This window comes from Zeus faber (genome assembly GCF_960531495.2).
Source record: "Zeus faber genome assembly, chromosome: 3".
Classification (NCBI taxonomy): Eukaryota; Metazoa; Chordata; class Actinopteri; order Zeiformes; family Zeidae; genus Zeus; species Zeus faber.
In genome coordinates, this window is record NC_137190.1 from 9516411 (window position 1) to 9531583 (window position 15173).

Genomic DNA, 15173 nt, shown 5'->3' on the forward strand with positions numbered 1-15173 from the left:
ATGACGGATTTCTGTCGTACGTCAACTGAAATCGAAATGATTTGAGCTCGCATTCCCATGACGATCCACAGCGAGGAAAGTTCTGACCGGAGCGAGAAAGTTTGATGGTTTGTTTCGCTAACAAGACGCTGAGGTCCAGAGGAGCACACCTCCTACTGTCTGTTGGCCGCCGCCGCCGCCGCCCCCCACGGCTCCCTGCATCATTTTGCCATCCCCCCTCTCTCCATCCATCCCTCCCCTCCTCCCCGTCTTCCCTCCATCCGTGGTGCTTGAGTTTTATGCCGTGCCCTTCGGGGACGATCGTCTCTATCGCACTCGCTTGGTGGTGATGAGGGAGATTAGAGATTAACGGCCAACTTGTTTCGCTTTCATTCCCCTTTTTCTCTGCCAAACCGGGGTTTGTGACTTTTTCTTGTCGTCACCGTTTGTTCCAACCTCGGCGCTTAACTGAACACTGGCAACACCGCCCAGAACCAGAGCTCATCGGACGTAATCTACACTTTGATTTATTGTCGTAGTTGTTAGCTGTTAAGTACATGTCACAAGTGTTCATCTTTTACTTTACTGCTGATGTGCTCTTGCGTTGTTTGGTAGCGTCGGCTCAGAAAGGATAAAACCTTTAACCCGCCAAAGAAAATACTAAAATACATCCACATCATGTGTGACAAAGATCGCGCCGGCCGTTTCTTTTCCGGCCCGAGCCAATGGGAAGCCGCGGTGGCACGCTGACAAATCTGCAGGATACTTCATTAAAGTATTCTCAATTAAAACCTGTCCTCGGCCGCATTAGTCATCTTAGTGTTGGTCGTTCATACTAATTAGCTCTTGCCTTCGGTGCCTGGTGCTGGAAAGAGGATATTCCAATATCCCATTAAGCGATTCAGAGATATGCCCTTGACTGACGTTCTCTTAAAGCCGGGGCTGTAATTACATTATATGCTTCAGTTTTTCCTTTAATAATTTCACATTTCATTCAGGCGTCGGCGTTTCTATGTGGAGATCACTCTATGTCCCTCCTCCGGATTACAAGAGAAAACAGGACAAACAGAAAAATAGCCAATCAACCAATAAAACAAACAAATGGAAATAAGATTTATCAAACAACATATGTATCTTAACATAAAAAACAATCTGCTCCAATGAAGGAGGAGGTATAATATGTCTTTATAGTGTGCAGCTGACTTTTTGAATATTGCTTTAACACAGCATAGGCTGTTGTTACGATACAAATGTCAAAATATTTATTAAATGGACTAACTATTGCACACAGGCATTGTTAATGTCCGTGTCCTGTTTCACCCCATGAGAAAAAATATTAATTATCTCTCGTCAGATCCATTATTCCAGAAAAATGTGATTAGTTCAAAATGTTATAAATGACCCCCAGCGCACTCTATATTTATAAAATGTTACAGTGTAATGAGTTTTCATACCCACATCTTTTGGATAATGATTAATAGTCCCAGGCTGCCATTTGCAAAATGCAATCACTTATTCTGCCATAACACGTCCAAGGAAAACAGAGGTTTTCCTTGGACGTCTGTTTTCATCCAAAAAGAAAAAAAAAGAAAAAGATGTTTCTTCTCCGTACCATGCAAGTTGACGTTAGTCTGTTGACTTAAATATGGTCATAGAATGATTGTCGTATAATCATACAAAGGAAATGGAACTATATTGTCAAATACAAGACAAAATTAGGTCAAAATGGCACGATTAAAGGACATTTAAGGACATTGAGTGTTTGACGGAGCATGGTTCATTTCTAACTGAGCAAACGTTTGAAGACATGACATTTCCCTGCATTATATGTATGATCGTATGTATATGTAAGTATGTATATGTATGTATGTATGTTTTAAGTAGTAGTAATGTCACATTTTATTTAAAACGACTTTGATTGGTGGAGTTCATCCAGAGCGTAATGTTGCTACAGCAGGCTGCCAGTAGGAAGCAACGCAACTTCCTGTTTCTAGTCTCTTACGTTGATACGGATGTAGCCAAAAGCACTCATTTGCCAAAGTGCAAAAGGGTCAAAAATACCCTGAAAAACTTGATAAAATACACGGTTTCTGACTACCCCCCGTAGAAAATATAGTATATAGTATATGGTATATGGTGAATATATTATCAGTTTATCAATAATAATAGAAATAGTAGTCATATAAATAATAATATATAATAATAATGAATTATAAAATAGAAATAAGCAATAAGGGGATTACAGGTTACTCTAATATTACAATAAAAGGATTGGACTGGAGTACAGACTTCTCTCAAGGTCTGTGTGGAGATAGGGCCGCGTTGTTCGTCATAATATTGGAGTAAATGTGTGGAAGGTGGTCTTCAAGCAGTGAATTAATCCACCCTGCCAGTCCGCCCAAGCTCATTAGCGAGGACACTTCACAGATTCTCCTTGAGCCCCGTGTCTTCCTGCGCTGTCCTCTAACGACCACAAAGCCCCCGTCGCAGGTTCTGCTCAGCCCAGCTCATTGGCGGGTGCGGGGGTCAGGAAGTAGAGCCGCTGTCCAAACACGTTCGCGCTTTAAAGAAATCATTGGCAAGAGCCGAGAAGGTTTCTTTTTCAAGTGACCAGGATTTGGGCAGTGATGTCTCGTATGGGTATCAGGTGGAATTCTGGCTGGACATAGATTAGATATTATGGAGCATCTACATACTGTATAGATGTAAATACAGTAGCACAATAGTGTCTTGCAGGTTTAAATGGATAGGGGCTGATAACGCAGTTAGAATTTTAATTCTGACAGACAGCTATATTTATAGACAGTTATATTTACTTTCAAATGATCTTTATTTATTTTGTGTTGTTTGAGTCGGGGGCGTCTGGGCTCTGCTGCTGGTGCCCCGGGTGAGGTGTCAAACACAGCAAACACAGGCTTCCTCTGTGACGTAGAAACATGGAGGTTATGAGCTTCAATCTCCATCGGATACAAGAGTGGAGCCCAACAGGTGGATGCAGGTGAGGTGGAGGGAGCACAGCGACGCAGCGATGCAGGCAGCGAAGCAGGCAGCAAAGCAGGCAACAAAGCAGGAATCAAAGCAGGCAGCAAAGGCAACAAAGCAGGCAGCAAAGCAGGCAACAAAGCAGGTATCAAAGCAGGCAGTAAAGGCAACAAAGCAGGCAGCAAAGCGGGCAACAAAGCGGGCGGCAAAGCAGGCAACAAAGCAAGCAGCAATGCAGGCGACAAAGCAGGAAACAAAACAGGCAGCAAAGTAGGCAACAAAGCAGGCAGCAATGCAGGCAGCAAAGCAGGCAATAAATCAGGCAACAAAGTAGACAACAAAGCAGGCAACAAAACAGGCAGCAAAGCGGACAACAAAGCAGGCAACAAAGCAGGCAACAAAGCAGGCAACAAAGCAGGCAACAAAGCAGGCAACAAAGCAGGCAACAAAGCAGGCAACAAAGCAGACAGGGCAGGAGGGACTGCTAAAATAGGCTGGCCGGTCAGGGCGTGGAAGCGGGTGGCACGGTCGAGTTGTCTGACAGAACTAGCTCTGCATTGTTTTTGGCAAAAAAAGTTTTTCCACGGTACGAAAGGTAGTGATGCTTCCAAAATGTTTGAAATGACTGATGATCTGTGAGCTGGTGTGGGATGATGCTGTGTCAGTTTCTGCTCGAACAACAACAGTTCTCTGCAGCGTATGAGGATGGATGAGCAGGCTGCAAACAGAAATCTTTGCCACAATGTCAAGTGAAGTTAATGGGGAAGATGTAATCACCAGATACTGAAACAACTGGAGTTGACAGGGGCAATAATTAGGATTTACAGTAACAACAGAGATATGGGAGTTTGATAAATGGAAAGGAAGGTTGCGGTTGTCTCGTCTTTGATTTAAGTAAACGTTATAAGGATTTAGTCAAGAGTGAAAGATTGAGAACGTTCAAAAGGAAATCTGTGTGAGGGAAATCTATCAATATCAGTCTAAAAACCATGTGAGGAATAAACTGTACATCTCAAGGAATGTAAAATCTTAATCGGGTTCTGAATGAGGGAAGCTGGAGTGAGGTGGAGAACACTTGTCATGTCTTGTTTTCACCCACGCACGGAAAATAGAAAGATCCTTGAAAAGTGAACAGAAAAATGTGAAAATTATCTAAATGCAGAGCCTTTTTAAATGGTGTTTCATGGTCACAGCTGTGATTAACACACATCCAATAGACACCCATTAATCCCTGTCTTTTATATTTCCAACATTCGTCTCAACCGATAATTGATTTTTTTTCTATGCTTCTCTTGTATGATTTATTAATTAAAACTTGGGCTGTAAGGGCACATGGCAGTAAAACAGGTACTTACTGATTGACATCCTCTGTATATACTGTGTGTATATATATATATATATATATATAGTACATACAGTAAATATACAGTATATATTATCACTGTATATATATACAGTATAATATACCGTATATATTCAATGAGGTTATAAAATGAGTTCACGGTACAGTTTAAAGAGTACAAATACAATTTTTGTTGTAGCCACTGAGACATTAAGAAATATTTCTTGCTTGGTGCTGTTCCTCATTGTACTATATGTCTAAGAAAACTTTGTGTTCTAACATGCTGGTAATGGGATCAAAATATGGCTTCCTATCAATTGACGTAAACTAAATAAGCATGGTAAAAGTCTTCCTTTAGTGGTAAAAGAGGTTTTACAAATCACATGAAACACTTGAGGAACATTTGGGGGGAACTTTTTGGTTGGGCCTGTCCTCCATTCATTTGAATTTGCGTGGGCGGGGTTAAAACGTTGTTCTGGAAACAGCCACCAGAGGCATTAGACATACAGTATATCGTTGCTCCGAATTTAGCATGAAGTCACTACTGTGGGAAAGGCTATTTATAGGTTGTTGATAGTGAATTTGTGTTTACTTCAGTGCTGGTGGGGAAAAGAATTCCTTAAAATTTCATAGAGATGGAAATAAATCGCAAACCCCATATTCATCTCTCAGACAAGTCAAGGAAAGCGCTAGTTAATCAGGCATGCCATAAAAAATTGGATATGCTATGATTAAAAAAAAAAACATCTGTGAAATCATCCCTGGGCATTGGGAAAAAAAAAAATCCTCTGCAGGAAGGGAAACATTTGGTGATCGGTGTTTTAATTAGGAGCGAACCAGCCCTGTACAGGAATCACATCACACCAGCCAATTAACTCCGGCCTCACATCCCAAATTGGTTCGCTGAGGTCACCACGGACAGCTCCCACTCCCACTCCCACTTCCACAGCTGAAGAGATGAAGGGTTTTCTCCTGCTCGTGGGCAAAAAAAAAAAACAGAGAACCTGACGCCGGAGCGACAAAGGTTTTGACACGGAAGTCCTGTCGTACCTTGTAATTGCAGTGATAACGCCGAGGCCTTGGTCGGCATCAAAGGCGGGATATTCCATTTGATCTGATCTCTAATGGCCGCCACCGGTCATACGCTTATGTTTATATCATGAGTTAAAAAAAAATACATCTGCGTGAATATTTATGAGCCCACTTGCAACTAAACACACAACATGTAACAAAATGCAGTGTGTGTGTGTGTGTGTGTGTGTGTGTGTGTGTGTGTGTGTGTGTGTAGGTGTGTGTGTGTGTGTGTGTGTGTGTGTGTGTGGGGGGGGCTGCTTGCATTGAGACACAAATTTGAATCTACATGTTTCTCATCATACAGAAAAGAGAAAGCTACATGGGGACCTCAAGCTACGCTCAACTTCAAAAGTGACCATGACAGAATTTTGGCATATACTTAAATATGTAATGGACGTTCCATGTCACAGTGGTTGAGTTCAAAGCTTGTATTGTATTTAATTTTATGTCTAAACCGATAACTTAACCCGTGCATATAATCACACTTTATACATTTGGCTATTTCTGTTTACCTGGCTTTTTCTTTTTCTTAAACAACTTTTACAATAATTGTCTGTACATAAACGCACCAAATCTACCAAATCAAATTCCTTGTACAGAAAAATATACATATGTTTATAAACAGATTCTGATTCTGATACAGTGCTGACCATAAATAATTGGGCAGTGTCACATGTTCCTGTTGTTTTGGGTCTATACGCTAAAAGTTCAAAGTAACAATCAATCAGTTGACATGAGCTCAGAGTGCAGGTTGCCGGCTTTGATTAGAGAGTAATGATGTATAAATATTGCTTTCATAACTTTTAAATAACAAGCCTTTTTCAAATGCATAGACCCCCGGTGGGTTGGGGCCCCTTTTCAGCGGGGGGGTGGGGGGGGGGGTGCCCAAGCACCTGCCCCTTTTGCCCCTTGATGCCCCTTTTTATCAGGCGGGTTGTTTTGGTTTTTTTTAAGCGTGAATAGGCATCGTGGTCGAGTATTGTCTGGGCAAGATATGCATATTCATGAAGAACGGATCCTCGGCTCTGCCGCCCTGCTCCGTTTCCTTATGGAACGAAACAAAACACTGTGGCCCCCCCACAACCGGGGGGGATTTTTTTTCCCAACAGCGTCATATCAAATATTTTGTATTATTTTTAGAATCTTACATGGCCGTTGAGCTGAATTATGTTCCTATGAATTTGGTTCCTGACTGCTGTTTAAAACTCCATTGTTTGTATTGTAGGAAAAAATGTCCCTTAAAGGAAAGTAAGACGCATGAGCGTTCATAAAAAACTGACATTTTAGGGACATGTTTTCTTGCCTAGAAACAGTGTTTTGCTTTGAATGAAAAGACAGATTCTCTGCACAGACACCGCGAACAAACGATCATCTTCCAGTCACATTAAAATAACTGTATTCTTTCTGCCACGGTTCGATGGCTTAAGAAAGGATTTTTTTGATTTGCTTCCCCCGTAGCTGCAAATCTCATTTTATGTTCTAGATATTATGTGCCAACCAATTCAAAATCCACTCTTCAATTTGACTTTTTTTTCGTACTATCACAATAAAATCGTGTTTCATTTCTTTCTTTTTTATTTTTTTTTTACGACGGCTCAGTGTTCATATTCATTAAAAATGGGCCGGAGAAGCGGCGCTGCCCCCTTCGCCCGTTGTCTTTCGAATTAAATGTCAACACAGGTGTAAAACAAAACGTAACCTCATATTTCGGCTGAATATAAATGTGTCACTCGCCGATCCGGACGAGTCTGGGGGAGAGCGGGGCTCATCTCGCCGCTCGTAAATGAAACCGCGCTCCGCTCCGCGTCTCCCCTAACCCAGTCCAAGGAGCGGGGCCACGGGACGAGACACTCGACACTATCGGCACATAAACACTGAAGAGCGCAGTATAAAAAGTGTAAAAAGATATGGGGGCTCAGTGATTTCCAGCAGCAACAGCTTGAGGAATTATATTTATATCCTTAAATTGGTGTAAAAATGTATATGCTATACCACTGAAATCATATATATGCCGCTAATAACTCTAATATTATAATAGCATTCGACAACTGCAGCCTGCTCTGCTATTATCAGATTCTCAGCATTTATTACGGGTAGTTAGACGTTGAAATAGCGTCGTGGCCAGCGTTGGGCCGGTTGGCGTGGCGGTGCGACTGGAAACCAAAGCCGGGATGAAATCGCATCTATGTTCCTGTCACGTCTCTCGTGGAGCTGAGAAATTTATTTTTTCGCGAAAACCCATCCATCTCATTACACGTCGGCGGCGTTAACATCTGGAATACACGGCTGATGACTCAACATCAGAGGACTGAGACGCCGGTCGCGTCCGGGAATCAAAGCGTTTCAGATACGTCTGCGCACGCAGCATAATGGCGAAACTTTACTGAAAATGACTGCATTGCTCGAACGTACGAAATGGGATTGGGGGCCACAGTTAGAAAATATTGACGTGCAGAAGAAAACTCAGAGCTCAGAGATTAACGTCACAACTCTGATATATCCCTCAGAATAGATCCAGAGATAATAGATAGATATTTGAGATATTTGTCCCCAAACTACAGCGGCGTAAAAGTCCCCGAATGGTTAAGCACCAATGCCCCGCAAAGAATTGCCGTTAAATCCACCCCTCAAGTACCGGCGCTCAGTTCCGTTGCAGCGCCGCTCCGGTGTTACTGATGAATCCGTGTCATTATGTCAGTACAAGCTGCTCCACGCTCGGGACTGTCAGTTTGAGGAGCCGGGCAATGGAGGAGTCACTGGAATCGCTGTCATGACCCCGCCGCCGTCCCTCCCGAAAAAAAAAAAAAAAGGCCGTGCAATAGCATGGACACTCGGGGGCCCCGGCGACGCCCTCACCTCTCTCTGTTCCACTGGGGGCCCAACAGAGCGTGGCGAGGAAATCTTTATAGATGGTTGTGTGGTGTGTGTTTCCGAGCATGGAGAACTATTCCCACAATGCCACGCAGTGGAAATAATAGTTTATATAGTGTATCACAATGATAAATGTTACGATGGAGTGTACACGAGGACCTAATGAGGTTCTGGACCCTTTCCAAGTCAATGGACCTTCAATGATATTACTTCTGGGTAATTCATTGTGCGGGGGCACTTCAACGAGCCCGTTGGCATATTTTGCGCATGAGTCACAGTGAAGGGGAAAATATTTGATGTTTACCCATATTTCCTACCTACCCATGAGGCTGTCGATCGATAACGGATAACGCTATTCGCGTTAATTCACAAACGACCTTGTCCGTCATTAATTAATCATAGAATTAATCAAACAAAGGTTCGTCCTGATGGGGGTGGGGGGACGAGCGGAGCATTCTCTTTGTTTTTTTCAAAATTCGAATATCAATTGTCAACTTTGAACAAAATAAAATAATAGAAGCCCAAATAATAGCCACTGTGTGGGTTTGAGTGGGAAAAAGAAGACAATGACTCCTTTCCCGACGTTATTTTTCATAGTCACGGCAGGAGAATAGCGTGGCGACAATAGTGTTTTAATGAGTCGCGTATTCCAGAATAAATGACTTTATTTCGCCGGTAGGAAAAAATGAGAGAGAGTCCAGACGACGGGCAGGTAGCACATTTATTTTCAGGGCAAGAGATGAATTCAGGAGGCACATGTTCTGAACGCATCCTCAACAAGAAGGGAAGGAACTGATGGACAGAATACATATATGGGCAGGGCCGGCGTTCTACAGGCGAAATGGGCGCCATCACGAGTGGGGGGAGGGTGGGGGGGGGGGGGCGCGGTCACTCTCTGACCAGTGTATCACCATGCCGACCTTACAGATGGTACAGATGGCAGAGATGTTCCAGATGGTACAAATGGTCATGGGCAATGGGAGAAATGACGTCGGCAAAACAGACTTAACGTGATAATCCACACGATCCACGGCGTCGGCTGTGACACGACACTGAGTCCCAGAATTGTCAATAAATGTGAGGCGCATATTGAATATCGGATTTTTTGGCAAAAATAATCTCAGAGATCACCACTTTCACCTATATCTGGGAACCGGCGATGACGTGTGTCTGTATCCTGCGCTTTATTTCCAGTGATTTCAGAGCCGAACGCAAATTTCAGTCTAAGTGACTGGGTGTAAAGATTTACACCCAGTCACGTTGACAATCTCTCACATACAGGGTGATCAAAGTGAAAATGATTTTCATCCATCGTCGACGTGACGGGGAAGTGGAAAATAAGAATATATAATATATAATATAATGAATAAACATCTATTCCAGACCTCGGTGTATTCTCATCGCCGCGTTTCCCCCCAATGAACGTTAGAAACAGGAGAATTATGGCATCAGTCAGCAGCAGAGAACAATCATAACTAAAACCAAACAGAAATGAAAAGAAGCCTCCAAGAGGAATCAAAGAAGGGGAAAGAACAAGAGAGAGAGAGAGAGAGCGTGGGGAGAGGAGAGAGAATAACACGGCGGAGCGATAGAAATGCACTTTACGGACGATCCATTTACTCCCGAGCACACTTTGGGTTATTGAGAACGATAACAACGCGGCGCGGGCCTTTTGTATCGCCGCCGCTCAGACACATGTTTCTCCTGGCCTGACATAATTGCCATTCTTCCTCTCCCGGTTCTATCCGGCCAACATCAATCTCAGTCGCGGGGCTGTCAGAGCTGTCGGAGGCGCCGAGCAAAGCCAGGGGTGTAGCGTCAGGACTCGAGGAGGGGCTGGAGCTAACCACCAGACGCCGGGGTGAGGAGGATGAGGAGGATGAGAGGGGAGATCGTACAAATGGTTCAAGCAAAAAAAAAAAAGGCTCCGTTCCTCGCTGCAGCTCGCGTGTCACTCGGCTGACGCGGTGTAAAGAGGGAGCGGTCGCAGTGTGGAGTGACACTAACAGATTTATCAGAATCAGAAACTGTTTGTTGGGCCAAGTACATTTTCATGTACTAGGAATTTTTCTTGTAGTGCAAATAGACAGGAATGCTATATGCATATGCATACATACATACATACACATGCTTGGTATGAATGTAGATTTAAATATAGTTGGATATATCTGTACATGCTGCATAAAAATTATAAGAATATGGGTCCAACAGTATGGACACGGCTGATAACGGATGTGTTACTCTAGCTTACTACAGTGTTATTACGGAATATTGCAGTTTTTTTAAGCATGCATTCATGTTTTCTGTGTAGACGTAACCGCGTATTCATGTTTTCTCAGCGATGTCCAATATCACAATAATACAAAGAATGGAATGGCATGGATGGGTTGTATTAAAAAAAACTGAGAAAACAAGAAGGTGTTGAATGTGTTGGAATGTGCACATATACCATCGTAACTACCCACTACAGACAGAAAAACGGTAAAAAACAAAAAAACAAACAAATGTGCTCGCCTGAGACACAGCCTGCAAAACCACCAACAAGCAAAAAGCATATCTCTGTGGCCGTAGACTAATCACTGTTTTACCATTTTTCCCACAAAAAAAAGAAGATTGTTTGAAGGGAAAGGCAATATTTCACTGGGTGAAATAGGTGCAGGCAATCTGCCTGTGGAGTGGAGGAGGCAGCGGTGTTTTATAATGGAAGAGATTCAATGTGACATGTTGAGAATGAATTGCTCAGTCAAGCAGAAATATCCCTTGTTCTAATGGCTTGGGACATTCAGTGGTCGTGTTCTCTCCTCCCTCATCTCCTCCCCCTCCCCTGTACCTCTCTCTCTCTCTCTCTCTCTCTCTCTCTCTCTCTCTCTCTCTCTCTCTCTCTCTCTCTCTCTCTCTCTCTCTCTCTCTCTCTCTCTCTCTCTCTCTCTCTCTCTCTCTCTCTCTCTCTCTCTCTCTCTCTCTCTCTCTCTCTGTTTACGAGCAAATACAGTATGTGTAAACACAACGCAGGATTGCAACGAATAAGGGTCATGTGTGCGATGTATGATTTGTTGAAATCCAAACCGATTGCCGCTGCCAAAAGGCTCGACGGGAGCAGACTCTAACTCACCCAGAGGAAAATGAAATTTGCCGCTGGAATATCATTATCATCTCTAATAAACGGCTCATTGATTCATTTGTACAATAAAGCTGACCCAATAAATTCAGGTGACTATAATAGCCAACTGTGCTTTTGATGTGATTATGTTGTCAGTTATTCAAGTGTTATGGTTTTTATGCCCTGTCAGAAATGGTGTCCATTTAAAAAAAAAAATCACAAATCATATTTCCATTATAGTTCTGGAAGTAGACATGGATCCATCCATAACGGAATATGCTTCAATACGTCACAGCTAATTATAAAGGAAGGAACCTCTGTATGTACGTACAATATGTATGTACAGTGTGTATGTATGTATAGTATGTTTGTACAATGTGCATGTATGTATAGTATGTATGTACAATATGTATGTATGTATGTATAGTATGTTTGTACAATGTGCTTGTATGTATAGCATGTATGTATGTATGTATGTACAATATGTATGTATGTATGTATGTATGTATGTATGTACAGTATGTATGTATGTATGTACAATAATATGTATGTACAGTATGTATGTATGGTATAGTATATTTGTATGTATGTACAATATCTTTGTATGTACAGTATGTATGTATGTATGCATGTACAGCAGTCTACTTCACACTTGGGGGCTGTATTGCTGTTGACCCAAGGATGTGCGGCGTCGATGGTGCAATTTGGACACATGACGCGTGTAATATTTATAAACTTTGAATCAACAAGCAAACAGCGAGCCGCTCAGCGCGCAGGGTGGGTCTTCTCGAACGGCGGGGCGCGCGCAGCGGCGGGGCGGGGCTTCGGGCCTATGTGACTGAGTCACTCTACGTCCGCAGTGCAGCCCGTTCCGAACAGCGCAGCCCGTTCCGAACGGGCGTGTTCGGAACAGGCACGACACTCGTGTTGCTCGTACCATTTCATCAGTAATGTGCTGACCACATCACACGATGAGGTGTCCAGATGTCGACATCCATCCACGGCATAAATGTATTTTTTTTACTTGGTCAGTGGTGGACTGTGATCCTGGTACTCTGCACGACGATATGAAATATTAATTCTCCTTCTCTGGGAGGATGGAGGATGTATTGCCATGTATCCTTTACTATTATTCGCCGGTGAGTGTATGCGCTGGCTGTGATTGGCACAGTGGATATTCCTCCTGTCTGCACCTTCCACTGAAATATGATCTCCAGAGGAGTGTAATCATGGGATGGGATATTGCTTTCTATTATCCCAGAACGAAAATGATGAATTGAGAGTGTGGGGGGTGATCTTTGCGGGGCATATCTCGCACACACATTGTGTTTGTAGAATGATACGATAGAAGTGTTTTTGGGGGTTGTCACAATTCTTCCTTCTCATCGTGTGCTTCTTGTTACGAATGGCAGAACAGCAGAAAATCTGTTTTGAGGACGGGATATATAGTGCATATTTGACTGTGGTATCCCCCCCCCCCCCCCACACACACACACACACACACCTCTCCCCCTGTTTTTGAATGACTTTGTACGGCTTTTTTTTTTTTTTTTTTTTTTTTTATGTATTGTTATTCCCCAAAATGTCTGTGTGGTCGAATGTAAAATGGAAACAAGGATCTAAAAATATCCCAGTGGGAAGAGGGAAGCTTATCTTAACGCTGATAACACGCTGCAGCACGTTACTTATTAACCAGCGGAGTCAGCACTTATTCGCTGTAAAGCTTTTGTGTGCAAACTCCTATCACGGGTGTTTCATAGTTTAGCCCAATATATTATATATATATGTATATATATATATATATATATAATTTTTTTTTTTTTCTTTTCTTGCACTGACACACCAGAATCAGTATAAGAATATGTAAATTTGGCCAAGTACATTTTGATATAGATTACGATTTGTCGAGGTATAGATTGGTGCATTGCTGAAGAACGTGAGACTGAATGTACGACGAAAATAGCCAAGAAAATATAGGAAAAATCTGCCAAATACACAAAAATACTCAGAATAAAAAAAAAGTGGATGCTGCATATTAATAGTTAGGTTAAAAGACAAGAGCTGGGGCTAAGAGGCAGCATGGCTTCTTGTATGGTTATAGGTATAAAACATAAATATGGATGGTTATACTGGAGGGGATGAATACATATGTATAAACTAATACAGGTATGGATAATAATGAGTGAATATGTATAAATAATTACTCTGTTATTGCTTTTTTATAATATACTATTGCTATTCCATTTCATTTCTTCAACCCATAATTAGCCAGACAAAAATGTGTAAACTAACAGATTTAACCGGTTGCTGCTAATGCTCCTATTTAGTCTTCCTCCACAGTGATGAGTGTCAGACGAGGCCCAACATGATGAACTGGAGCCCGGTGTCTTCAGATCATTAGGGGTGGACGTCCCTCCCCCCGGGGGCTGCGGTTACGCTAAGCCCGGACCCTCCCAGGCGTTAACACTAAGCCGCGCTACAACAACGTCCAGGGGATGTGGAGAAAGAGACGAGAGGGGGGCTCCCCGTCCAGACCGCTGCTTATTCACCAAACCATTAGTCAAATCTCCTCAGCCATGAAAAAAAAAGAGGAAAGGGGGAGGAAGGGGGGAGGGGGTTGTGTGTATAAAAAAAACCCCAAAAAACACAACACAACAGAATATGCATGCATAAAATTCGACACATTTGTGGCCATGGCAACCATTCAGCATGTCATTCACTTGTCAAGCCGCATCAGCGCCGATGGGCTCCATTGTGTGCTCCACCCCCCTCCTCCTCCTCCTCCTCTTCTCTTCTCTTCCTCCCTCTGACCGACATCCAGGTCACTCACCATGCTGTTATTCCCCTTTAATTCACATTTGGCTATATTTCTCTCTCTCTCTCTCTCTCTCCCTCTCCCTCTCTCTTTTTTCTCTTTCCACTGCTAATCGCACAACAAATGACTGCTGTGAAAAAAAGAAGAAGGAAGAATGCAGTGCAGTGCTGAGGCATGGCTTTTATGATTGCTTTGAATGGAGGGATGGAGGGATGGAGGGGAGGGCGGGGTGGGGAGAGATTAACGCAACAACACACACACAAAAAAAAAAAAAAAAAAAAAAGAGGAAGGAAAAAAAAGTCAGGGCCCCCACTTCCAACAAAATCAACACCGCCGAAGATTTTTATTTTATTTTTTTTCGGCCGTATTTGATAGATTTGGTGGTCGGCGGAGGCAGCTATAGGAGCGTCAACCTGCATGGCTGGCTGTCAGGATCAGTTTGGGCGTCACAATGGGAGAAAAGGCCGCCTGACTCCTATAATGTTCCCTCACATCGCATTGTGCGGCGGGTGAGTGGCACGGCTCCAGCTCGCTTCCCCCGTCAATACCTCCACCCGCTTTATACCGCAGGGTGCGTGGAGGGTTGCTCGGATGTTAAATATTGCCTCGAAGCCGGTGTCAATTGTTTACGTTTCGTGGTCGGACGCGCTTTTTTGCTTCGCCCCGGTGAAAGGCCGCCAGGTGTGATGGAATGTTTGCTTACAAGCGTCGGGATCGCAGTCAAACCGGCCTGGTGGGCGCTTCCTCTTTTAGATCATTAACAACTCCGACGCCGCCGCGTGACTCAGCTTCACAGACGTTAAAGGGTTTGTCTTCTGTGAGGACACGGACACACACACGGACACACACACTCTCACACACAGACACACACTGCTGCTGCTGCGTTGTTTAACCCCTCCAGTTAATTTAGCAGCAGTTGACAAAACAAAAGATAAGGTGATTAATGTGTTTGGCAAATCACGGGAGCTCACCAGTGGTGGAAAGCAATGTACAAGTACTTAAGTACTGTA